This window comes from Bos grunniens, chromosome 7 (genome assembly GCF_055505025.1).
Source record: "Bos grunniens cultivar Pamir isolate PY7600 chromosome 7, Bosgru_T2T1.0, whole genome shotgun sequence".
In the NCBI taxonomy this organism is placed as follows: Eukaryota; Metazoa; Chordata; class Mammalia; order Artiodactyla; family Bovidae; genus Bos; species Bos grunniens.
Genome location: NC_141171.1, coordinates 108,501,750 through 108,526,676, shown reverse-complemented (window position 1 = coordinate 108,526,676; position 24,927 = coordinate 108,501,750). Strand labels below are relative to the sequence as shown.

Sequence of the window (24,927 nt, the reverse complement as noted above, 5' to 3'; positions counted from 1 at the left end):
AGATTGAAGGCAGGAGGAGAAGGGGACGACAGAGGATAAGATGGTCGGATGGCATTGTCAACTCAATGGACATGAGTTTGAGTAAGCCCCAGGAGCTGATGATGGACAGGGAGGCCTGGCATGCTGCAGTCCATATGGTCACAAAGAGTTGAACATGACTGAGCGACTGAACTGATTGAAGAGAAGAACCTACAACCAAGAATACTCTACCCAGCAAGACTCTCCTTCAGATTTGTTGGAGAAATCAGAAGCTTTCCAGAAAAGGTAATGTTAAAAGAATTCAGCACCACCAAACCAGCCTTACAACAAATGTTAAAGAAAGTTCTCTAGGCAGGAAACACAAGAGAAAGAAAAGACCTTCAGAAAATAAACCCAAGCTATTAAGAAAACAGTAAGAGAATCATACATATGGATAATTACCTTAAATGTAAATGTATTAAATACACCACCAAAAGACATAGACTAACTGGGCAGAAGAAAACATGTGCATGTAGGCCTTACCACAAATTCTACTTGACCCCCCAAAGTGTATGTAATTATTTTATATTGTTAAGTTAATCATGTTCCCATTATGGACTCCAATTGTAATTATCTTTTATTTTTATCCTTTCTATTGATTGTGAAAACTGATAAACATCTTTTACTATTGTAATTATGTAACTATTACTTGGTACCATTGTATCATGTTTGGTCAAGAGAAAAATTATAGAACTCTATATCACCAAAACTACCATTTAAAAGAAAAACCTGTCATCAGTTTTTAAAATCCATATGCATACCAGAATTATTTCAGAATTTTTTTGAAAAATACAAATACCCAGTGCTTTTTTTTTTTTTCTAGAGCTCCAGATGTTTCTAATGAGCAGCCATGTTTAGAAACAGCTGGACCATATGAGGATCTTTTAATTTTATCTGGTTTGTTTCACTTTTTCTGTTTCATATTCAGTGTTCCCGTTTCATTTAGTTTATGTTTTCCAATTTCTCCATCTCTTTTTAAAAATTTTTTTTCTCAAGCCTTTATCAAGCATAGTAGAAAAACTTTTGTATACATATATATAAATAATATGTATAATATATATATTTTAGAAAATGTATGAATTTTTGCCTAACCAAAAAAGTTATGACATTTTGATTCCACCTGTTTGACTTAGTACGAATAGAATGCTAGATTTTTAATTATAAAAAATAGACATATAACAGGCAACAATGGTTTACTATGTAGCATAGGGAACTGTAGTCACTATCTTGTAATAACTTATAATGAAAAATAATTTTGAAAATATTATGTATGTTTATGTATGACTGAATCACACACACAAAAAATAACTTTTTGAAATTTAGTAATGTTTATCCTTTTGCCAGTTTTTCTAAATGTCCTATGGATAATAACATATACAGAATTTTAAATATACTTGTATAGGATATGATTAATATAAATTAAATATAAATCTATTATATTTAAATTATTAATTACCTCATTCAAGGTGCTCCTATGCTTATTTTTTCTGCACTTGATAAAGTATTCTCAGAGAAATGTTAATATGTCTCACTATGATAGTATATTTTTACTTTTCCCTTATATGTCTTCTGATTTTTGCTTTATGTAGCTTTGCTTTTTTCAAGGTGTCTAATGGTTCATGCTGTCTATCTTCTTTGTGAACTGTAGCCTTTATCATTAAATATATTCATCTTTGTTTCATTTTTAAAATAAATAAAATTAAATTTGAATTGAAAAACAAAAAAGAATCCCCCTTCCAATGCAGGGGACAAGGGTTTGATGGCTGGTTGGGGAACTAGGATGCCTAAGATGCCACCTGCCAGGAGGGCACCTGCGTGCCGCCGCACCAGAGAAAGGCAGCCTGAGGACTGGAGCCAAGACCTGACGCAGCCCAGCGAGCGCCGAGAGCACTCAGTGGCTGCTGATAGGCAGATCTGCCATTTTCCCTGGTTTCCTGGTTATGTTTGTAGTTCCTGGCTGCTGATAGGCAAATCTGCCATTTTCCCTGGTTTCCTGGTTATGTTTGTAGTTCCCTGTCCATTTCTTTTCGCTTCTTTCCTTGTGGTTTGATGTTTTTCTCTAGTGGTGGACTTGGCCCTTTTTCTATGGTTTTGTGTATCTATTATAAGTTTCTGTTTTGTGGTTACCAAAGGATTCAAATATGTTGACCTAGAACAATATCTGCTTGTTTTAAACTGGTAGTCATTTAGGGTCAAAAATAATTGAAAACATCTATTATATCTATATTTTTTACTCCTCTCCCCTACATTGTGTGTTTTTTTATGTCATACTTTGCATCTTCATGTTTATCCCTTCTCTGTTTATGGTAGTTATTGTTGATCTTAATTTTCGGTCTTTTAATCGTTGTACTAATTTATTTAAGTGGTTGATTCATAGCCTTCGGTATACATTTACTAGTGGGATTTTTTTATTTCCTGTAGATTCTTACTTCTTGTTGTAGCCATTTTTTTCCCACTTAGAGAAGACTCTCTATATCTTTTAGGGTAGGTTTAGTATTGATGAACTCCTTTCATTCTGAGAAATTCATTGTCACTTCTTCAATTCTAAATCATAATCTTGTTGAGTAGAATATCCTGGAGTTCACTGTTGGCAAAAGCAGACTTTGAATGGACCATGATAGACCCAGGATTGGGGGAGAATTGGACCAGAGCCCTGTGAGCATCAGGGTGGAAAGCAGGTTGATTGCAGCCTGATCTCAGCTTGGTTCATTCTGTCCTGTAACAGGAGTTTCTCAACTGTGGAGTTGGAATGCAAGGCCTCTTGAAAAAAATTGACCCTGTTCTTTACTGAGAAAGTATGAAGGTTCTGGTTGAATCAATGCAACAAAGTTGTTGTGTAACCTGAGTGTTCAGAGCTAAAAACCTTGTGACTGTTGTGAGGAACCAAGTATTGTATTAAATTTTGGTAAAAATTTCAAACTTTTTAGTTTTCCTATTTGGAGAAAGTATAATCCTTGAAATAAAAATATTATCAATATAGAAATTATATAGAACTCCTAAAATTCTGTTCAGTTCAGTCACTCAGTCGTGTCCGACTCTTTGCAACCCCATGAATAGCAGCACGCCAGGCCTCCCTGTCCATCACCAACTCCTGGAGTTCACTCAGACTCATGTCCAACGAGTCAGTGATGCCATCCAGCCATCTCATCCTCTGTCGTCCCCTTCTTCTCCTGCCCCTAATCCCTCCCAGCATCAGAGTCTTTTCCAATGAGTCAACTCTTCGCATGAGGTAGCCAAAGTACTGGAGTTTCAGCTTTAGCATCATTCCTTCCAAAGAAATCCCAGGGCTGATCTCCTTCAGAATGGACTGGTTGGATCTCCTTGCAGTCCAAGGGACTCTCAAGAGTCTTCTCCAGCACCACAGTTCGAAAGCATCTAGGCTGGTAAAATGTTGTTAGTTGTATTTCTAGTAATTATCTTAAATTGTAACCTGCCTGCCAATGCAGGAGACATAAGAGACACGGGTTCCATCACTGGGTCCAGAAGATCTGCTGAGGGAAACCATGGCACCCCACTCCAGTATTCCTGCGTGGAGAATCCGCACGGACAATGAGCCTGGCGGACTACAGTCCGAAGGGTCGAAAAGAGCTGGACGCCAGTGGCTGAGCGTGCAACATGCTGTATGTCATACCGGTAACCAAGTTCCTTTTCAACTGCACTGCAATTAGATCTTTAAGCTTGACTTTTTAAAAAGTCTTTTGCCGTTTATTGTTATACTCTGATGCTTTTGCAAAATTCTTTATCTTCAGGAAGACTCATGGAAAGGACTTTGTGACAAGTGCAGGTTTCTGAGAACTCTCAGATCATACTATTGAATTGGATAAGAAATTAAAGAATTCTAATGGAAAATCCGATGGCTTCATAAAACTATTAACAGAAGATTAAGATCAGGGATTAGTTAAATAGGATTGAGTGAACCTATAAGTATGGTTATAATTTTATTTTCAGTTTTGTCTGAAATATCACTTTTTTTACCTGTGTTTTCCAGATATAAGGAAGGCTTTAAACTATACCCCTACAAATAGAATTGAAACTATCTTTTCTATCTACCTGATCTCTCCAGAATTTGGAAACTCTTAGGCTCCCAGAAGCTTTCTCAGATATGCATGTGTACTCTAAGTCTCTTTAGCCATGTCCAGCTCTTTGGGACCCTGTAGACTGCAGCCCACCAGGCTCCTCTGTCTGTGGGATTCTCCAAGCAAGAATACTGGAGAGGGTTGCCATGCCCTTCTCCAGGGATCTTCCCGACCTAGGGATCGAACCCATATCTCTTACATCCCCTACACTGGCAGGCATGTTCTTTACCAGGAGTACCACCTGGGAAGCCCTTTCTCAGGTATAAGGAAGGTCAACTTCTAACAGGTGCCAGAATCTCAAGGTATTTCAGGACCTCCAGATGAGAAGAAGTCACTCGAATCTATCATCCAAATTTATAGATATCACAGGTGAAACCTGTAACACATCCCTGTTGTGACTTTCCTGGCCCTGAAAGGTTTTTTTTGTGTGTGTGTGTGTGTGTTTTAAGTTCAATCTGATTGCTTATGAAAAGCTTCAACACAACCAATTAAAAAGCCTGTGTGATCAATTTACCACAGACTTATTTCACAAACAGATTAGTCTTAATTTGGCCATATACGGTAGAAGCAAGGGTAATTTTAAAGAGAAAAAGATGTTTTAGTGAATATTAAATTCTAGCTTTATCCATGGAGGTCTGTATTTACTGGCTAAGACTCACTTTCTAGACAGTTACTTATGACGTTTAGTTTTTAAACAGACACTCTAAGTTTGTTTCTGAAGTTTATCAAAGTAACCTAACTTTGGATAAAGATCTGATTCACCCTGACCTGCAACTGGGAGATGATGCACCCTGGAAAAGATATCAGGCAAAAGACTTTTTATAGCCACCTTGGAGACCATGCCAGGCCTCTCCCGGATGAACTGCAACTCCTGTTTTTGACGCCTGATTACAACTCAGATAGGCGCGACCACACCAGGGTGAGCAGATGGCGACATCTGAAACAGACAGACAACTCAAGATGCGGGACTAGGCCTGTATGCTGACCTTGACAGTTGCTCACACTTGTGCTTATGAACCAAATGTATTTTGTCTTTGTGCTCAATCTTAGGCAAGTTTCAAAAATATATCAAATTGCTGTTTATGGCCAAATACCTATGTTCATTACTCCTCGATCGCCTTGTTGGATTTTTCCTCTCCAGGGCCCTAACTGGATGGCTCTTGGAAATGTTTAAAGAAAAGAAACTCTAGCACCACACAAGCTAATGTTATCACCAGGATAACTGAGACTTTCTGATCCAGCCAATTAATAATGCCTATTCTCAACCTGGCCATAAATACTCCTTTTCATTAGGTGTTATATTTTGGGTAGCTCCTAACAGGCCCCAGTGGATTTTTGCAACATGTTTATGACATTGACTCTCCCCAGGTTGTTCAGGAAGATATGTAATTGGTTTCCCTTGGGCTCAAGGTCACCTACAGGTAACCTTGGAAACAGCCCCAGCCAATCTGCCAATCTGCATTTAATACAGGCACACTGGGCTCAATCAGTTTTCCAAAAGTATGATCATTTGATCACAGTATTTGTTCCTTACTTGGAACAGAAGGTATTATTCATGTAGAGGCTTTAACAAAATTCACTCAGCAAGCTTTGAATGATAGTAATTAACCCATTAGGTTCTCAGTTTGGAAGTCTCCATGATGAGAAAAGCAGTCTCACAGAATTTCGTGGCCCTCAATATTTTAGCTGCTTCCCAAGGGGGAATTTGGCACGCTGCCGTCCATGGGGTCGCAAAGAGTTGGACATAACTGTGCGACTGAACTGAATGGGGAATTAGTGCTGTAACATGTACTGAATGCTATGTCTTTACACCTGATGAGTCTTCAAATGTAACTAACCTTATAACCATGTGAAGGGTCACATCTCTGCTCTGAATGATTCTCTTCCCAGTTTAGAGGAAGCACCAGGAAAATGCTTTGGTTTAGAAGGATCTTGGCTTAAGTTTTTGCTAATGATGTTGTTGATACTACAGGCGATTTTAATTACACTTTGTGGAACTTATAAGGTAATAGTTTCTTTTATGCTATGTGTCACTTGCTTATACTAAGATAGTATATTTATAGTTTCAATCAAATGAAAATATAGATTATGCCAATAGTTCTCCATAAAATAATAGGCATACACAATGCACATGTGAGAAAAATCGGTTTAAGTCTTATTGGACAACCTAGAATTGACTGTCAGTCCTTGCCAAACATTCTGCTGGTATAAGTAACCCCATAAAGACAGAGAACCAATGTATTAGGACTTGGTATCAAGGGATATGACAGACCCAGGGCAGGAAAGCAACTACCCTAGAAAATATCTGCTCACCTACTGCTTTCTATCAAATGATGAATGATCAAAAGGGGGAAACTGTGAAATAAAATTCATATTTTATGACAAGACAATAAACATTTAAATATAAAAAGGTTTTCTTTACCGTTTGGTTTCCTCTCTCCCCTCTACTGCACATTACACATTGACCAAACCTCCCCCATCAGAAATACCTGCTCAGCCAGAAACAGCAACATTTTCCTGGCATCAGTAAGACAGCTCCTTAAAAGGTAACATTGCTTCTAGACTTGTAAGGGACCATGATGATGCTTAGACATGGATTATGTAAACTGTCAATAATATGCTATTTAATGCATATCCCTCTGCCTCAAAAAACTTATATTACTGTGCCTTGAATTCAAATGGGCAGAATACTTCTCAGAGCTTTTTTTATCAACTAAAAATAGATGAGATTTTTTATCAACAGTGGTGTGCGGCCACTGAAATTCTGTATGGTTAGCTTAGTGCTTATCTAATGATTAGACAGAGATTTCTTTAAATGCCTGGAATCAGTATGCCTCCCAGGGTTTGTTGAGTATCTGGTGTATGTGTTTGGGTCACGGTTCAACACCCAGCCAGGCAGTTGACAGTTTCCCCTTAGTCTTCATTTCTTACTTATGCAAAGCCTCAAGATCAGCCTTTGCTGTTGTTCAGTCGCTCAGTCATGCCCGACTCTTTGCGACCCCATGGACTGCAGCATACCATGCTTCCCTGTCCTTCACCATCTCCTGGAGCTTGCACACGCTCATGTCCATTGAGTCGGTGATGCCATCCAACCATCTCATCCTCTGTCATCCCCTTCTCCTCCTGTCTTCAGTCTTTCCCAGCATCAGGGTCTTTTCCAATGAGCTGGCTCCTCGCCTCAGGTGACCAAAGTATTGGAGCTTCGGCTTCAGCATCTGTCCTTCCAATGAGTATTCAGGGTTGATTTCCTTTAGGATTGACTGGTTTGATCTCCCTGCAGTCCCAAGTACTCTCAAGAGTGAATGTTTAGGGCCTTCTCAAGTCTTTGCCAAGTTTATGCACTGCTTAGCATAATCTTTGGCGTGTGTGTTGGTTTCTGGATTCTTATGAATGTGTTGGAGCTTACAAAGCTCCTACAGACATTCTCCAGCCTTTCCTTTTAAGCTTTCTGTTTAACCAATTTTGCTGCTCCAAACTGTTTCCACTGCCTAAAGTGTGGCAGAATTAATCAGTTCCCTCTCAGTGTTTGTTGGTTTGCTTGTTTTTTGACAAACGCTTCTGGGGAAGAAGCTTTCCCAGGCTTGCAAGTGAGATTTTTCTGGGGAACCAGAAGATAGGTCAAACGATGACTCTTCTCTTGGAAATAGGCTCTGAAGGAGTTACAGCCTCCTTCTACCTTGTCTGGACCTGCCCCAATGCTCCTTTTCACCGTGATTGCCAGCTATTATTTTTCAGTGCAACAAATGCTCCTTCTCACCATGATTGCCAGCTATTATTTTTCAGTGCAACAGTGGAGCTGGGGGTGAGGAGATTGGATTAGAGTAAGCTGTTTTCTTGAATAAATGCTTCCTGGGTTGCTGCAGGCCCTTGGTTGGTTTGCAGAGTTCTGAAAAAGTTGACTCTGACAATTTTGCCAGCTTTCTCATCACTTTTATGGAGAAAATAATTTTCAGAGGTGCTTGCATCTCCATTTTTGGGATGTCACTCTAAGGATATAATTCGAATTCAGGTCCTCTCCCTCATTAACCAATCCTCCACCTATTATATCTGTGGTTCTCAAACTTTACATGCATCAGAATCACCTCAAAGGCTTGCTAAAATACAGATTGCTGGACTCCACACCTAGAGTTTCCAAGTCAGGTCTGAAGTTGGACCTACCTGAGAATTTGCATTTTAAAAACATTAATGCTGATTCTGTTGCTTTGGGGATCACACCTCAAGAACTACTGCATTACATCCTGTAGAAATGAAAAGTGGTGCCTTCATTTCATTGCCATAGGCAGTGCTTCCCCCCTCTGAAGTCAACAATAATACATATAAATCATTAATACATATCTGAACTGAGGTGTTCAAGAAGACTCTTGAGTGTCCCTTGGACTGCAAGGAGATCCCACCAGTCCATCCTAAAGGAAATCAGTCCTGAATATTCACTGGAAGGACTGAGGCTGAAGCTGAAACTCCAATACTTTGGCCACCTGATTTGAAAAGACCCTGATGCTGGGAAAGATTGAAGGCAGGAGGAGAAGGGGACGACAGAGGATGAGATGGTTGGATGGCATCACTGACTTGATGGACATGAGTTTGAGCAAGTTCCAGGAGTTGGTCATGGACAGGGAGGCCTGGCGTGCTGCCGTCCATGGGGTCACAAAGAGTCAGACACCACTAAGTGACTGAACTGAACTGATATACCTATATCTATCTATATATCTATATATATAATACAATACATAAGTATTTAGTACTTACTACATGCTAGGTATTGAAATAGGGGGAAGGGGACATGGCACAACCTTTGAAAAAATGACATAGCCCATATTTACCTAACAGGGGAGATACAATGATCACAAAGGTAGTTTTTCCAAAGTGAGGCTCATCCATTGCACTCCAGATGCGCTGACCCCTGCAATTTCCCTAAATGCGGGAAACTCGACTGCATAATTTGTGGTAATGGGGAACTTTCCCCCCAGGGGGAAAAAAAAAGAATAATATAGCCCAAGGACACAACATAAATAGATTATAACCAAATGGGTCAAAGATGTCAGATAAGTCAATTTCGACTAGACCTTAATCCTCAATATATGCTCATTGTAACACATCAACAAGCTAAATGCCAAACCCAGAGGCACCATGACAGTTCCACAGGAGCAAGTATATAGTGAGTGTAGCCTTTTGATTCTAGAATACATGGAGTGTTTCTCAAAGAGTAACACAGATCAAATCTGATGCCTTGGGACATGCATGCAGGATTAAAAAAAAAAGACTCACATAGTGAGAGAGTGATTCCTATTTTGGTTCTATTTTTCTCTCCTTTGATTACATCATGATAAAAATGCCATTTCCCTGCTTGCTTTTAAAATGTTTCTAGTGCTTGGTAACCTGTTTTTTACAGGCAGTAGGCTTTAGGCTTAGAGACTTTAGTAGAAAAAATGCTCTTTAATTCCCAGATTTTAAAAACTTTGCTTTATGTTCACTTCTTCAGTTGCTTTCAACTTGGGAGAGGTGATACACGGTTTCAATTTACAGTAATTTACAAAGTCTCCCTCTTAAAGAAATTGAAGGAAAAACAGATTTATTTAAAGAAAATAAATACTACTGTGAATGTATACACAGATACAATATGGAAGAGATTAAAATTTGGAAAACCCTGCCCTAACAAACAGGTTAGTGTATCCAATTGGATCAGTATACAACATCCTAAAAGGAGACAAGGGAAATGTGACTCAAGTATCAGTTCTTCAAAGAGGAAGAGACTTGGATGGAGAAAGAGCAACACCTGTGAAGCAGAGAAATATCAAGCAGGAAATGGTTTCTTGGTAAGAAATGTACTACATCAGTGGGCTGAGAGTTTTGTTCCACAAACTGCCTAGCCAGTTCTCACAGTCTAACTTTTATACTAAATTTGGAATAATTTTGTTTTCATCAACAGCAAAAAAAAAAATTAGTCTGGGTTCACTGGCAGGAGACTTTGCAGTTGCCAGGGACAGCAAGAGAAGTGGGGCTCTTAACTCTTGGTGCAGGTGATAAGCTACATGTATCCTGGGCATTGGGCATGTGTGTGGTGGGGGTGAAGGGGCTCGTGGTAAGATGGGAGGAGAGTGGGCCTGTAATTACAGAAGCAGACAGGTTCAGCATGAAAAGGGGAAACGTGCAGGGCGAAGAAACAATTCAGCATCAGGGACACGACTGACTAAACTGTTACCCATGTTTAAATTAAGCAAGGTGTCCAAGGACTACAGCTGTTGTATTTATTTTGGTTTCAAGTGATGGGACCTGATACTTACCAGCTTGACAACTCATCAGCCCCAAGGTGCAAACTGGAAGCCTCTGGTCAGGCCATGGCTATACAGAGGAAACGCAGGCATCCCCATATGACCCGCCCCCACCCCAAGAGAATCAGAAACGAGGGGACAGACGACTGCCTGCTGGACTGCAGGGTGGGAGGGGAGAAGGCCAAGGTGGGCAGGGAGGGGGAGCTGCCCTTCCTCCTGCTATCTTCTCTCGGCCTACCCATGACGCCGGGAGACCTTCATCTTGTTAGTTAGGTCTACAGTCAAATTAGGATTGATTTTGGAAACTGTGGTGCTGGAGAAGACTCTTGAGAGTCCGTTGGGCAGCAAGGAGATCCAACCAGTCCATCCTAAAGGACATCAGTCCTGAATATTCACTGGAAGGACTGATGCTGAAGCTGAAACTCCAATACTTTGGCCACCTGATGCGAACAACCGACTCATTGGAAAAGACCCTGATGTTGGGAAAGATTGAAGGCGGGAGAAGGGGACGACAGAGGATGAGATGGTTGGATGGCATCACCGACTAGCAAGCTCAGGGTGTTGGTGATGGACAGGGAAGCCTGACGTGCTGCAGTCCAGGGGGTCGCAAAGAGTCGGACACGACTGAGCGACTGGACTGACTGAGGATTCATTTTGACACCTCCATCTCGCGTGCTGCGCCTTCATTTCTCAAAGCCTAACTGCGCCAGTCCTCCAGATCTCCGCACGGCGTCCCTTCCGCTGAGACCCCGCCCTTGTCTCCCGGCTCAACCCACTGAAGGCCTTGCGGGCCCGGCCCGGCCCGGCCCGGCGCCCCGCCCCCTCAAACGTCGCAGTGCTGCAGGGAAAGGGGGCGGGGCTTGGCGGGGGTGGGATTTGTCCTTCCGCTGTAGGGCCAATCGGTGAGGCTCCCCCTTGCCGAAACAGGGGAGCGGGGCGCAAAGACAGGACAAGTGTTTTCCCCTTCTCCGCCACGTCCCAACTACTGACGCGCGCCCACTCCTCAGGTTCCGATTGGGCAGGAGGCTTACCCCCGCAGCGGTCTATTAAGCCTATTGGTCGAGCCCGCTTTGGGGGCGGGGCTTGAGCGCTCCCCGCCCTCGCCTGCGCCGCGGCGCAAGGGGCGGGGCGCGCCGCCGCCGTCCGTGTTTCCGCCGCCGCCGGCTCCTGCGCGCTGGGCGGGGGAGGAGTCGGAGGCGGAGAAGAAGGCGGCGGCGGCGGCGGGTGGAGGACCGAGCGCCGTCCTCGCTCCGGAGCCGCTTCTCAGCTCGGTGAGGGGATTGCTTTCCTTTCCTTTAAATGAGGCTGGTCCCGGTGTCTGGCGTGCGAGGGTCACGGCCGGGAAGCTGCCGCCTCCGCCGCCGGCGTCTCTCCGTCCCGGCCCTCGAGCGGGGCCCGTCCGCGGCCCGCCGCGCCGGCCATGGTGGGTGGGGTCGCTGGCTGGGAGAGGCCGTCTTCGCCGCCTGGGCCCGTTCCTCCAGCGGCGGCCGCGGGGCCTCCGCAGGCCGCTCCCCCTCGCTGCCCTTGGCGGCTGGGCCCGCGAGCGCTGCCTTTCTCCGTCAGCGCGGCTGTGTGAGGAGAGCGTCTCCCCCGGCGCGCTCACCGCCCCCCGCGCCCCCGGCACCCCGTGTGGAGACCCCCGTCACCCCGCTCACGCACCCCGTGTGGAGACCCCTGTTAACCCCGCTCACCCCATTCAGTCACCCCGTGTGGAGACCCCCGCTCATCCCACACAGTCCCCCATTCATTCACCGCGTGTGGACCCCCCCCCGTGTGGAGACCCCCCCCACCCCGTGTGGAGACCCTCGCTCACCCACCCCTGGGGAGACCCCTCCCGCTCACCCTTGGAGACCCCCCACCCCGGTCAGGCACCCCGTTAGAGCCGAGCCGTCGGACGCCGCGGGCCTGCGGCAGCTCCGCGCCCCCGAAAGCCGCCGTGGCCGTCGTCCCCTGCCCCGCGGTCGTCCCCGAGGCTCGGGCGCGCAGACCTCCGGCCAGGCCGCGGCCGTCACGCGCCCCGAAAGCAGCCCCGCGCCCCCGTCAGCGCGGTGGGTCAGGGCTGGCCCCGGCCCCGGCCCGGCCCGGCGGTGACGGCTCGTCAGCGGCTCTGCGCGCGTCCAGGGGCTGAGCGCCGCTCGGACCGAGGCGAACGGGAGAGGGGCAGCCTTCTTCACTGCGAGGAAGAGCTGTTGAGAAGACTCCTCTCTCCGGGCCTTTTTTTTTTTTCCTCTTTTTTTTTTCTAACAGACGCATAGGCACTGCGTTGAGTCGGCTGCTTCCGGGAAAGTTGTTTTTTTTAAGGCCTAATATAGTCTTTTTAATCATGACTTGTTTGGTAAGTTAAATTTATTTACATTGGCAGCCCCAAGGCAGTGGCACCCCACTCCAGTACTCTTGCCTGGAAACTCCCACGGACGGAGGAGCCTGGTGGGCTGCAGTCCATGGGGTCGCGAAGAGTCGGACACGACTGAGCGACTTCACTTTCACTTTTCACTTTCATGCATTGGAGGAGGAAATGGCAACCCACTCCAATGTTCTTGCCTGGAGAATCCCAGGGACGGGGGAGCTGGTGGGCTGCCGTCTACAGGGTCGCACAGAGTCGGACACGACTGGAGCGACTTAGCAGCAGCATAGATCATTTGCAGAGTGTGTAAATAAACACGAAGATAAACATTTAAAAGATTTTTAACGAACGTTTGGACTTTTCCCCCCATGTCTTCTGGAATTTATTATTTTATATGAAATTTTAATTTTTAAAATTCAGTTACAAACATGCAAACTAGATGTAAAATTTCAGCAATACAGAAAATGAACCATTAACTACAATGTGAACATTCCTTTTTATCCTCCAGTCTCGTTCCTGTGTCTAGAGTTAACAATACTGTACGTCTTCTAACGTACACTTTTAAACACATATGCATACATGTAAAGTTGGGAGAGTTTGGTGGGAATACACTAAACACCTTGATATATCACTTGCTTTTTTCGCCAAATTATGTATCTTGGCCATCTTCCCTTGTAAATTATAAGTCCCCTTGGTACTTTTTAAAAGCTAAATAATATTTAAATAATTTCAATGGGCTGTAATTTACTTAACTGTTCCCTTACCGAAAGACATTTAAGTTAGTTTCTTTTTCTAATCACAAATAATGCTTTATTTGAAGCCAAGTTTTACAGTTACTTGTTTTTATTAATATCCTTTAAATTTTCTTAAATTTTAAAACTTCAAACAGCATGGAAAGACTAAGGTGAAAAGTGCATCTCCCACTTCCCCTTCTAGTTCTACCTTCGTTCTGAGAGTCAGCTGTTCAGCAAACTTCCTCTTTATGTGATTATTTCTGGAGCATGTATTCCTAGAAATTGAATTGCTAGATTAAAAACAGTATGCATTTAAGTTTTGATAACCTATTAAATTTCTCCCTACTTAGTACTCTTTTCCAAGTTAATCTTATGCATTGTACAAATGAACTTTAGACTCGACTTGCAAATTAGATAAAAGATCCTTTAGGTGTTTTGAGTGAGGTTATATTGAAATTTTAGATTAATATGGAGCATATTGTACTTTGTGATACTGAATCTCTCCCCTCTGATAGATATGTATAGCATGTCTCTTAATTCACATCTTGCTTAAGGAAAGTTTTATAATTTTATTCCATAAAACTCTATGGCATTCCATCTTGGTAGCTCTGGTGGATAGAAACTTTAAGTAACATTTATTTCTCACCCCCCAGTTATACCAAAGCTTTTGAATTTTTTTCTGCTTATCATGTATCTAACCACTTAACTGATTATCTGCAAATATTCACAGTTTTGTGGCTTTTAAATTTTATAATTTTGTGTTTTCCTCATTACATTAGGACTTCCCTGGTGGCTCAGCTTGTGAAGAATCTGCCTGCAATGCAGGAGAACCGGGTTTGTTCCCAGGGTTGGGACAATCCCCTGGAGAAGGGACTGGCAACCCACTCCAGTATTCTTGCCTGGAGAATCCCCAAGGACAGGGGAGCCTGGTGGGCTGCAGTCCTTGGGGTCACAAAGAATCTGACTGGACTGAGTGACTTAACACTTTCACTTCTTATTACTTTGGCTGGTATACATATTTCTTTCTCATTACTTTGGCTAGTAACATTTTTATACAATGTTAAATAATAGCAGTGATAGTTCACAACTTGGTGGTGTTTTAGACTTTAAGGGGATCTGATGTTTTAGCATCAATTATGATGTTTACTGAAGCTTTCTGATAAATGGAGAGTATAATAGGTTAAAATATTTTCTTGTATTCTTAACTTTCCAAGTGATTTTATTGTTGTTTTTAACTTCTGATGATATTTTAAAAAATCATAAGTGGGTATTGAATTTTATTGATGTTTTTGATACCTTTTGAGTATCTGTATAGGGCATCACTAGTATTCCCTGCTTAGTATTTTCCCAAAAGAGCTGTTTTTTACAGAATCAATTTTATTGAGGATAATTTACTTACAATAAAATACATAGATTTAAAATGTATGGCTCCGTGTGTTTTGACAGATGTATATACAGTCATGTCACCACTACCACAATCAAGAGTAGAATATTTTCATTACTACAGTCAAGATATTGAATATTTCTCTCATCCCCAAAACTTACCTTCTACCCTTTTTCAGTAAGTCACTCTTTTACCCTCGGCTCTAGGAAACAGTTTGTCCTCTTTTTCGCACTCTAGATGGGTTTCATTTGTTCTAGAATTTTATATAAATAAATTATGTAATGTATATTCTTCTGTGTCCATGTTTTTTTCTTTCACTGTGTTGTTTTTGAGGATAATCCATGTGTTTGTATGTTTAGTTGGTTCATGGCTTTTGTTGCTGAGTAGTAGTTTATGGTGTATAGATTTACCACAATAATTGACCATTTCACCTATGTATAGGTATTTGGATTGTCTCCAGTTTGGGATTCTTATTAATAAAGCTCTACGAACATTCATTCATGAATGTGTGAACATATATTTTCATTTCTCTTGGTTAAATACTTATAAATGGATTTGTTGAGTTGTTTTGTAAATGAATGTTTAATTGTAAGAACCTGTCAAACTGTCCCCCATTTTACAGTTCAATTGCTCTATGTTCTTATCAAACTTAGTTAATGTTAGCCCTTCTTGTGGGTATGTAGTAATATGACACTATTTTAAATTTGTATTTATGTGATGTCTAATGATGCTGAGAATTTATCATTTATTATGGATCATTTGTATGTCTTCCTTTGTAAAGTATGTGTTCAGATATTTTGCTGTTTTTAAACACTGAGTTGCTTGTCTTACTGAGTTGGAGGAATTCTTTACACAGTTTTCTGTAGAAGTCCTTTGACCCGGACAGATGCATACATACTCAGTGCAATCTAAAGCTTACCTTTCAGTTGGCCCAGAGGAGCTTTTAATTTTGATTAAATTCATTTCATCAATTTTTCCTTTTATAATTTGTGTTTCTGTGTTCTAAGTTTGCTCAGTACAAAGTCAGGCATATTTTCCCTTACATTTTCTTCTTCAAATGTTACTGTTTTTATGTCGAGGGGTAGCAGTCTGTTTTGAGTTATTTTTGTATATGGTGTGAAGTAAGGATTAAGTTTATGCTCCCAGTTCCAGCACCACTTAGTCAACTCAGTTTGACCATGTATGTGAGTGTGTTTCTGGACTATCCCCTTGATCTCTGTTATCTTTCGTTTTGCCAGTGCCACTTTGTCATTCATGATAATTGTTGCTTTATAATAAGTTTTAAAATCAGATAGTGTAAGTTCTTCAACTTTGTTTTCCAAAATCATTCTGGATATTTTAGTTCCTTTTGCTTTTCTGTAAAATTTTTTAGAAGTAACTTGTTGGTTTCTACAAAAAATACTCAGGGGATATTACATTGAATACATTGATCAATTTGATAAGAATTGACATCTTAATATTGAATAATCGTGTAAGCACATGAGCTATCTCTGGTTTTAATCAAAGGTCTTCATTTTCCTTCATTAATATTATGGTTGCAAGATACAGAAGTTGTTGCTCTTGTCAGATTTATATCCAGGTATTTCATCACTTCTGATAATATTGTAAATGATAATATTCCAAAGTTTCCATGTCCAGTTGTTCACTGACAGTATGTAGAAATACAGTTGATTTTGTATACTGATCTTGAACCTCGCAACCTTGCTAAACTCACCTGTTCTAATAACTTTTTTTCCTTTGTGGATTCTTGTGGATTTTCTCATGTAGAAAGTTCGCATCATTTGTGAATACAAAGCATTTTTGTTTCTTTTGTTTTCAATTTGTATGCAGCCACCTCCACTGTACCTTTTTTCCCCTTATTGCCCCGACTAGGACCTCCAGTATGATGTTGAATAGGAGTGGTGAGAACAGGTATCTTTGTCTTATTCGTAATCCTAGGGAAAGAAATCTTTCAGTCTTTCATTAGTAAGGCCACTAAGGCCTTTTATCAGGTTTTATTATGCACTACATGTTATAGTTAAGTAAAATAATCCTTTAATCAAGTTAAGGATGTCCCCATTCTGTTCTTAGATGAGAATTTTTTAATCATGATTGGACATTGAGTGTGCTCAGATGTTTTAAGTGTTATTTGTTTGGATGATCTTCTGATTTATCTTCCTTGGTGTGTTAATAAGATGAATTACATTGATTTATTTTCAAATGTTGAGTCAGCCTTGCATTCTCTAGATATGCCTCACTTGGTTATGATGTATTATCATTTTCATAAGTTAGTAGGTTAGATTTGCTAATATTTGTTGAGTATTTTTTTGTATCTGTGTCCATGAAAGATACCTTTTTGTGTAATATTTTTGTACCAGGATAATGCTGGTCTCATAGACTTAAGTGTTTCTTCCTCTGTATTTCCTGAAAAATTTTAGATAGGATTACTATTTCTTTCATAAATGTTCATCAGAGTTTGCAAGCTAACTTATCTGGGCCTAGGTTTCTTTGTTGAACAGAGATGGATTTAGTTACCTTAATAGGTATAGGATGGTAAGGATATCCTAATTTTGTCTTAAAAACATTGTCAGTCTTTGACTATGTGAGTCACCTAATATATGAGTTTTAGTAGTTTGTGCATTTCAGGGAATTTGTCTCTTTATTAATTGCCATGAAGTTGTTTCTTATTGTCCTTTAATAGCTATGGCATCCGTAGTGATGTCTTTTCTTTTATTCCAGATGTTGTCAGTGTGACCTCTCTCTTGTCTTTATTAGTTCATTTCCAGGTTTATCAATTGTGTTAACTTTTCTAAAGATCCAGCTTATTATTTTATTACTTTAAAAAAAGTTTTGAGTTACACTGACTTTAACTCTTTACTGTTGCTTAAGTGCTTTGGATTTAAATCCACTCAGTTTTTTCAGGTGTAAGCTTAAAAGGCTGTTGATTTGAGACCTTTCTTCTTTTCCTTCTAAGTACTACATCACATGGTCTCACATATTTTTATGTTGATATTTTCTGACTTCTTTTGTGACTTTCACATTGACCCATGGGTTATTTAGATGTATATTGTTTAATTCCCAATCATTTGGTGATTTTTGCCCATCTCTTTCTGTAACTGATTTCTATGCTTAATTTTATTGTAGATGGAAAACATACTTTGTATAATTTTGTTTGACTTCTTTGAAGTTTTATAAAGCAGAATATGGTCAGTCTTGGTAAATGTCTGTGCAATTCAAAATAATGTATGTCATGCTGCTTTGGGGCAGGATATTCTATAAAGTCTGCATTCCATTTTAAATACTAAATTAATCATTTGTATTAAATATTCTGTAATTGTTAGGTCAAGTTGACTTGTGATGCTTGTTAGGTTTTCTCTTTCCTTACTGAGGTTTTGTCTACTTGTTTTTGTTGGTCATTGCAAGAAAAGTTGAAGCCTTTAAGTGTAATTGTGGATTTGTCTATTTCTGCTTCATCTTCCAACTGTTTTTACTTCATATATTTTGAATCTCTGTTCTTAGGTACATATTTGTTTAGGAGTGTTATATCTTCTTGGTGAATTGACCCCTTTATCATTATGTAGTATCCTTGTTTATCTCTAGTAATATTTCTTCTGCAGACTACTTTTCTGATATTGATAGTGCTATTCTTTTTTTTGATTAGTGATTGCATGATTAAAAAACTTTCAAAGGCATTTATTTAAAAAAACACTTTGAAGACACCCATAATATGAAGATAAAAAGACTGAGTAAGTATCCAGTACTTTGGCCACCTCATGCGAAGAGTTGACTCATTGGAAAAGACTCTGATGCTGGGAGGGATTGGGGGCAGGAGGAGAAGGGGACGACAGAGGATGAGATGGCTGGATGGCATCACTGACTCGATGGACGTGAGTCTGAGTGAGCTCCGGGAGTTGATGATGGACAGGGAGGCCTGGCGTGCTGCGATTCATGGGGTCGCAAAGAGTCAGATACGACTGAGCGACTGAACTGAAGTATTGTTTGCAAGTACTCACCAAAAGTAAACTGATATGCCTGCGTTAGTTGTAATATTATTCAAAATAGACATAAAGGAAGAAATATTACAAGAAATAAACAGGAAAATACCATAATAAGTAGGTCAATTCATCAAGACAATATAATAATCCTAAGTGTATGTGTATCTGATAACATAGCCTCTGAATATAGAAGTTAATATAATTAGTAAAGATAGGTATGCATTCATAACTGGAGATTTTAAATATACATATGGTATAACTGATAGAACAAATATATGAAAATGTCAGTAAGGAAATAGGAAATTTGAATGACATGATTAATCATCATGATATAATTGACATTAATAGAACATTTTATCTAACAACTGAAGGCTATGCTTTTCTTTTCAAGCACATATGGGACATTTGTCAAAATATTGTGGTCCTTAAAAAGTATTGTCAAATTTCACAGGATGGAAATTATATAGTACATGTTCTTTGAACCCTGTGGAATTAACTACAATTCAGTCTTGCCTGGGAAATCCCTTAGACAGAGGAGCCTGGCAGGCTACATACAGTCCATGGAGTTGCAAAGGAGTTGGACATGACTTAGCAATTAAACACTTTAAAGACGCACATAATACAAAAGTAAAAAGCGGCTGAACAACAACAGCAACATAAAAGTAACTAGCTAGGTCCATGGGGTCGCACAGAGTTGGGCACAACTGAAGTGACTTAGCATGCATGCATGCATTGGAGAAGGAAATGGCAACCCACTCCAGTGTTCTTGCCGGGAGAATCCCAGGGATGGAGGAGCCTGGCGGGCTGCCATCTATGAGGTCGTACAGAGACACGACTGAAGCAACTTAGCAGCAGCAGCAGGCTCCAAATGTTTGAAAATTAACCAAGACATTTTAAATAGCCCATGAATCAAAATGAAGTCACGATGAAAATTAGAAAACATTTTTTATCTGAAAAATAACAAAAAGATTACATCCGAGCTTGTTGAGTGCAACTGAAGCAGTGCTCTGAGAGCGCTCTATATACAGGCATACTTAAGGTTTTATTGTGTTCTGCTTCATTGCACTTCATGGATACTATGTTTCTTTACAGATTGAAGAATTCATTAGTGCTACTTGTCTAGTAGCATTTTCTCACTGATACAGTTTGCATATCCTTATCAATTTAGGAATAGAAGAAAACAGTGTTAATTTTCTGTATAGTATCAGCAACAACAAAATGTTACAGCTGATACAATACTCAGTGAAAAACCTTGTTTCATGTCCCCTATCTTTTTCTCTATTTAACTACATTGGAATCCTAACCAGTGCCCTCAGGTTAGAAAAGGTTAATTTTAAAAAAATGGAAAAAAAATTTTAAAGTGTTTGCCAATACAGTTTTAGAATATGTGAATTTAAAAAGATACAAGGGTACAAAGACAACTTGCAAAAATGTAAGTGGTGTACTAGCAACCAAAAAGTATAAAATAAAATTAGAAAAGTACTTTTAGCAAAGCATCAGAATATGTAAGATACCTAAGAGTAAATCTAATAAAAACTTTGGCAAAACTTCTACACTGAAAATTATAAAACAGTGCTGGGAGACATTTTAAAATACCTAAGTATGTGGAGAAATACTTCATCTTTATATAATAGGAACTCACTATTGTTAAAATGTCAGTTTCCTCCAAGTTGAGCTATAGGTTCAATATGATTTCACTTAAAATCCCAGAATTTAAAAATTATGATGAAATGGATTGCAAAATTTATATCAAAATGTAAATGTCTCAAGACTTGGTATAAAGTTAGAGTAATTAAAATAGTATTATATTTGAACAAGATGGACAAAAAGACCAGTGGAGGACTGTGAGTGTCTAGAAGTGGAACCTTCACATATGTAGTATCTTGGATTATGACAAAAGCTCCACTGAAGTTAAGAAGCATGTTTAATAAATTGTGTTAGGTAAATTGGATATTGAATATTTGGGGGGAAAATGAACCTTGATTTCTACCTGATACTGTATTCATATGAGTTGGATCTGTATAACCTAGAATTATCAAGGTTCTAGAAGCAAACCTAGAATGTCTTCATCACCTTGGATTAGACAAAAATTTCTTAAATAAAACAAAGTTGGTAAATTAGACTACACTAAGTTATGAATTTCTATTCATGAAGATGTCATTAAAGAGAACAGGCAAGCCACAGACTACAAGAATATACTCACATTAAGTAAATCTGGTGAAAGACTTGTATCCAGAAAGTATAACTCTTAAAAATAGAAAAAGGCAAGCAACACACTTTTTAAAATTTGCAAGAAAGCAGGCAGGTTCTTCACAGAAGATATCCAAAAGGTCAGTGTGCGTAGGTAAAGGTACTCTACATTATTACTCATCAGGGAATGTCACAATGAGGCACCATCCCATCACACCCCCACCAAATGGCTGAAATTAGAGACTGACAATATCAGGTGTTGCCAAGGATATGAATCAATATCAAGTGTTGCCAAGGATATGAAACAACACTCTTACATATTGCTGGTGGGAATGTAAGTCGTTTCAGCTGCTTTACCAAGCCGTCAGGATCTGTTCTAGCCAAACGTACCTCTGTACTGTTACCCAGTAATTCCAGGTCATGGATACTCAAGAAAAGTTGAAAAAAAAAAGTCCATACAAAGATGTTTATAACAGCGTGAATGAATCTCAGAAACATTGTGTCAAACAAAAGTAAATAGACACAGAAGAGTTTATGATGTATGATGCCACTTCCAGGAAGTTTAAAATCTGAAAAACTTAACTGGGGTAATGGAAGTCAGGAAAGTGGTTGCCTTTGGGTTGAGAGGAGTCAGTGTCTTAGCAGGGATGAGAGAAAACCCTCTGAAGTGATGATAAATAATTTTTATTTAGGTGAGTAGCTAGATATATATGTAAAAATTATTTGGATTGTAATGTATGCTTAAGAGTTTTGTATGTGAACAATTCTTCAATAAATGATTGCAAAGAAAAGGGAAATAATGTCAAAGTTTTCATCATGGAAATTTCCAAACATGTCTGTAGAGTACAAGGAACCCCCATGTACATACCATCTTGCTTCAGCATTTTGCCTTGCTAGGTTTTTGTATCTCCTCAACCTTCACTCACGTTTCTCTTTTTTTTTTTGATAGTGCACACATCTCAGGATCTATCACAGATACATTATTCTGAGCATATTTTGTGTTTTTTAGCATCAAATGACATTTGTTACCTTTTGGTATGCATAACATTGAATTTTTTATTTTCTTTGTTTTCTGTACCCTGGTTTTTCCTTTTTCTGGTTTATTGACATGAAAATAAATCTCTACAGCTTTTTTTTTTTTTAATTGAGGTGTAGTTCATTTACAATGTTGTGTTAGTTCTTCCCAACTTTTCTGCTTAAAGCTGATTAATTTGTGTATCTCAAAGGAGGGTCGGTTGAGCAGAAATCTTATTTGTGACACTTGAATCAGAGATCTTCCTATCTAAATGAGAGGTAAATTTGAGGAATATTCTTCATCTCTTTTAAATGAATTAATATTTTATTCTTTCATCTCGCTTTTCTTTGACTCTAATCTTTTCCTGCCTTAGCCAATTATACTTTAAGGTAAACCACAGAAATTATTGTTCTAGTGTGTTGAGAGTTGTATTTCACTTCTTTCCTCAAAGATTGCTATTGTTAGTCTTAAAAAATCTTTTTTTACAAGACTTTTCTTTAACAGAATGAGAAGTTTATAAAAACTTGGTGAGATACAAGCTTTGCCAGAACAGAATTTGAAAATAGTTTTTTGTGTTATGTTTGAGTTACATTTTGTAATGTAATTTTCACTGTACCAGTGCTCAACTTATTGTTCCTTTTTTACAATAGTTTGCAAAACTATCTTCAGAGAAGAGTAGTAGTTAAGAGAAGAGTAATAGGTAAGGGAAGAGTAGTAGATAATCAAGTATAGCCTTCTGTCTTATCTCTTGTTACTAGGAATAACAAACCCGTTTCATCTCAGAAGTTTTAACAGCTGTCCCTTAAAATTTCTCTCTGATTTAGGTATTATTATCATTTCTAAAGTTGTTCATTTGCAGAGTTTGCTAGTCATACCTTCGAAGTTTTCTTGTGGTGGTTTGCTGAAACCTGAGTTTGCTCAAACCCATGTCCATCAAGTCAAACTCCTGTCCATTTCATTCTTCATCCCTTCTCCTCTTACCCTCAGTCTTTGCCAGCATCAGGGTCTTTGCCAGCATCAGGGTCTTTGCCAGCATCAGGGTCTTTCCCAGTGAGTCAGCTTTTCTCATCAGGTGGCCAAAGTATTGGAGCTTCAACTTCAGCACCATTCCTTCTAATGAATATTCAGGGTTGATTTCCTTTAGAATTGACTGGTTTGATCTCCCTGTTGTCCAAGCTACTCTCAAGAGTCTTCTCCAGCACCACAGTTGAAAAGCGTGAATTCTTTGGTGCTCAGCCTTCTTTATGGTCCAAGTCTCACATCCATACGTGACTGCTAGAAAAACCATACCTTTAACTATACAGACCTTTGTCAGCAAAGTGATGTCTCTGCTTTTTAATACACTGTCTAGGTTTGTCATAACTTTTCTTCCAAAAAGCAAGTGTCTTTTAATTTGGTGGCTGCAGTCACCATCTGCAGTGACTTTGGAGATCAAGAAAATGAAATCTGAGGCTGTTTCTACATTTTCCCCATCTATTTGCTGTGAAGTGATGGGACCGGATGCCAAGATCTTAGTTTTCTGAATGTTGAGTTTTAAGCCAGCTTTTTCACTCTCTTTTTTTCACCTTCATCAAGAGGCTTTTTAGTTCCTCTTTGCTTTCTGCCATAAGGGTGGTGTCATCTGCATATCTGAGGTTATTGACATTTCTTCCCACAGTCTTCGTTCCAGCTTGTGCTTCATCTAGCCGGGCATTTCACACGATGTACTCTGCAAATATGTTAAATGAGCAGAGTGACAGTATACAGCTTTGATACACTTCTTTACGAATTTTGAACCAGTTCATTGTCCTTGTTCAGTTCTGACTATTGCTTCTTGTCCTGCATACAGGTTTCTTAGGAGGCAGGTAATGTGGTCTGGTATTCCCATCTCATTAAGAATTTTCCACAATTTGTTGTGATCCACACAGATAAAACCTTTAGCCTAATCAACGAAGCAGAAGTACATCTTTTTGTGGAATTCCTTGCTTTTTCTATGATCCAGCATATGTTGGCAATTTGATCTCTTGTGTAGCAGCCTGTAGCTTTAAGTCTGTGGTTGGTTGCTTGATTTACTATAATTAGTTGTAGTAATATTTCCAGTTGCTTAGTGATATATGGAATTAATACCACTTTACTCCTCATTTATTGTGTGTATACTAGTTAGATGTACTGAATATTTTGCAGTTGTAAATACATATAAGCAATCATTTGTGCTTGTTGATAGAAAACATGAAAAATCTAGAGATACATTAAAAATAATATATAAGTGTCAGATATAATTAAAGTATAAGCTTAAGTTGCTAATAGTGGATTCTTTAGTAATCTCTTGGGATATTTACTTTGCCTTAGCCACTGAAAATGGAAGGATGAGGTAATGTTAGGAAGCTAGGTTTAAATGCAATTGGTTCCAGCATATATGAAGCTGCTTTCTGGTGGCATTTGTCAGCGTTTGTCATAAACCTATTTTGTCATGGAGTTTTTATTTTTGAATTTATGGCTTAAGTGTGGTAATAATTACAAAGCTTTGTGTGACTAAAAAATTATTTTACTGAAAGGAAATATGGGCTAGGTAATTATAAAAGTTTGTTTTAAGAGAAATTTTAAAAACCATTTCTAGGGCACTTTGATATATGTAAAGCTAAATATGGGAGAATACAAAATAAATATTTCAGTGAGCTTGGAAGAGTAATTAAGACTTCCCCCCCTTAAAATAGTTGGATCAAGCTGTATTTGTTTCTGAACTATTGTTTGTTTTGTTCTTTTTTTTTTTTTTAATATATAATGTTATCTGAGCTTTAGGTGTTCAACATTGTGATTCAACATTTGTGTTCATTACAAAGTGATCATCACCAGAAGTCTGGTTACCATTCATCATCATTTACTTGACCCCTTTCACCCCTTGTGCCTAGCCCCTTAATTAGCTTTTCTGTTTCTAAAAGGACAC

General features: G+C 39.4%; 1 protein-coding gene and 1 pseudogene across 1 annotated transcript in view; both read left to right on the top strand.

The window, feature by feature from the left end:
* The first annotated feature begins 8,906 nt into the window (after positions 1 to 8,906).
* On the top strand, positions 8,907 to 9,058 carry LOC147370089 (U1 spliceosomal RNA; annotated as a pseudogene).
* Positions 9,059 to 11,558: 2,500 nt separating this feature from the next.
* The window catches only part of PJA2 (praja ring finger ubiquitin ligase 2), a 72,735-nt gene continuing 59,366 nt past the window's right edge, over positions 11,559 to 24,927 (top strand). The window contains exon 1 of the mRNA XM_086413369.1: positions 11,559 to 11,634. The gene's annotated coding sequence lies outside the window, so the exon portion shown is untranslated. The remainder of the gene's footprint in view (positions 11,635 to 24,927) is intronic.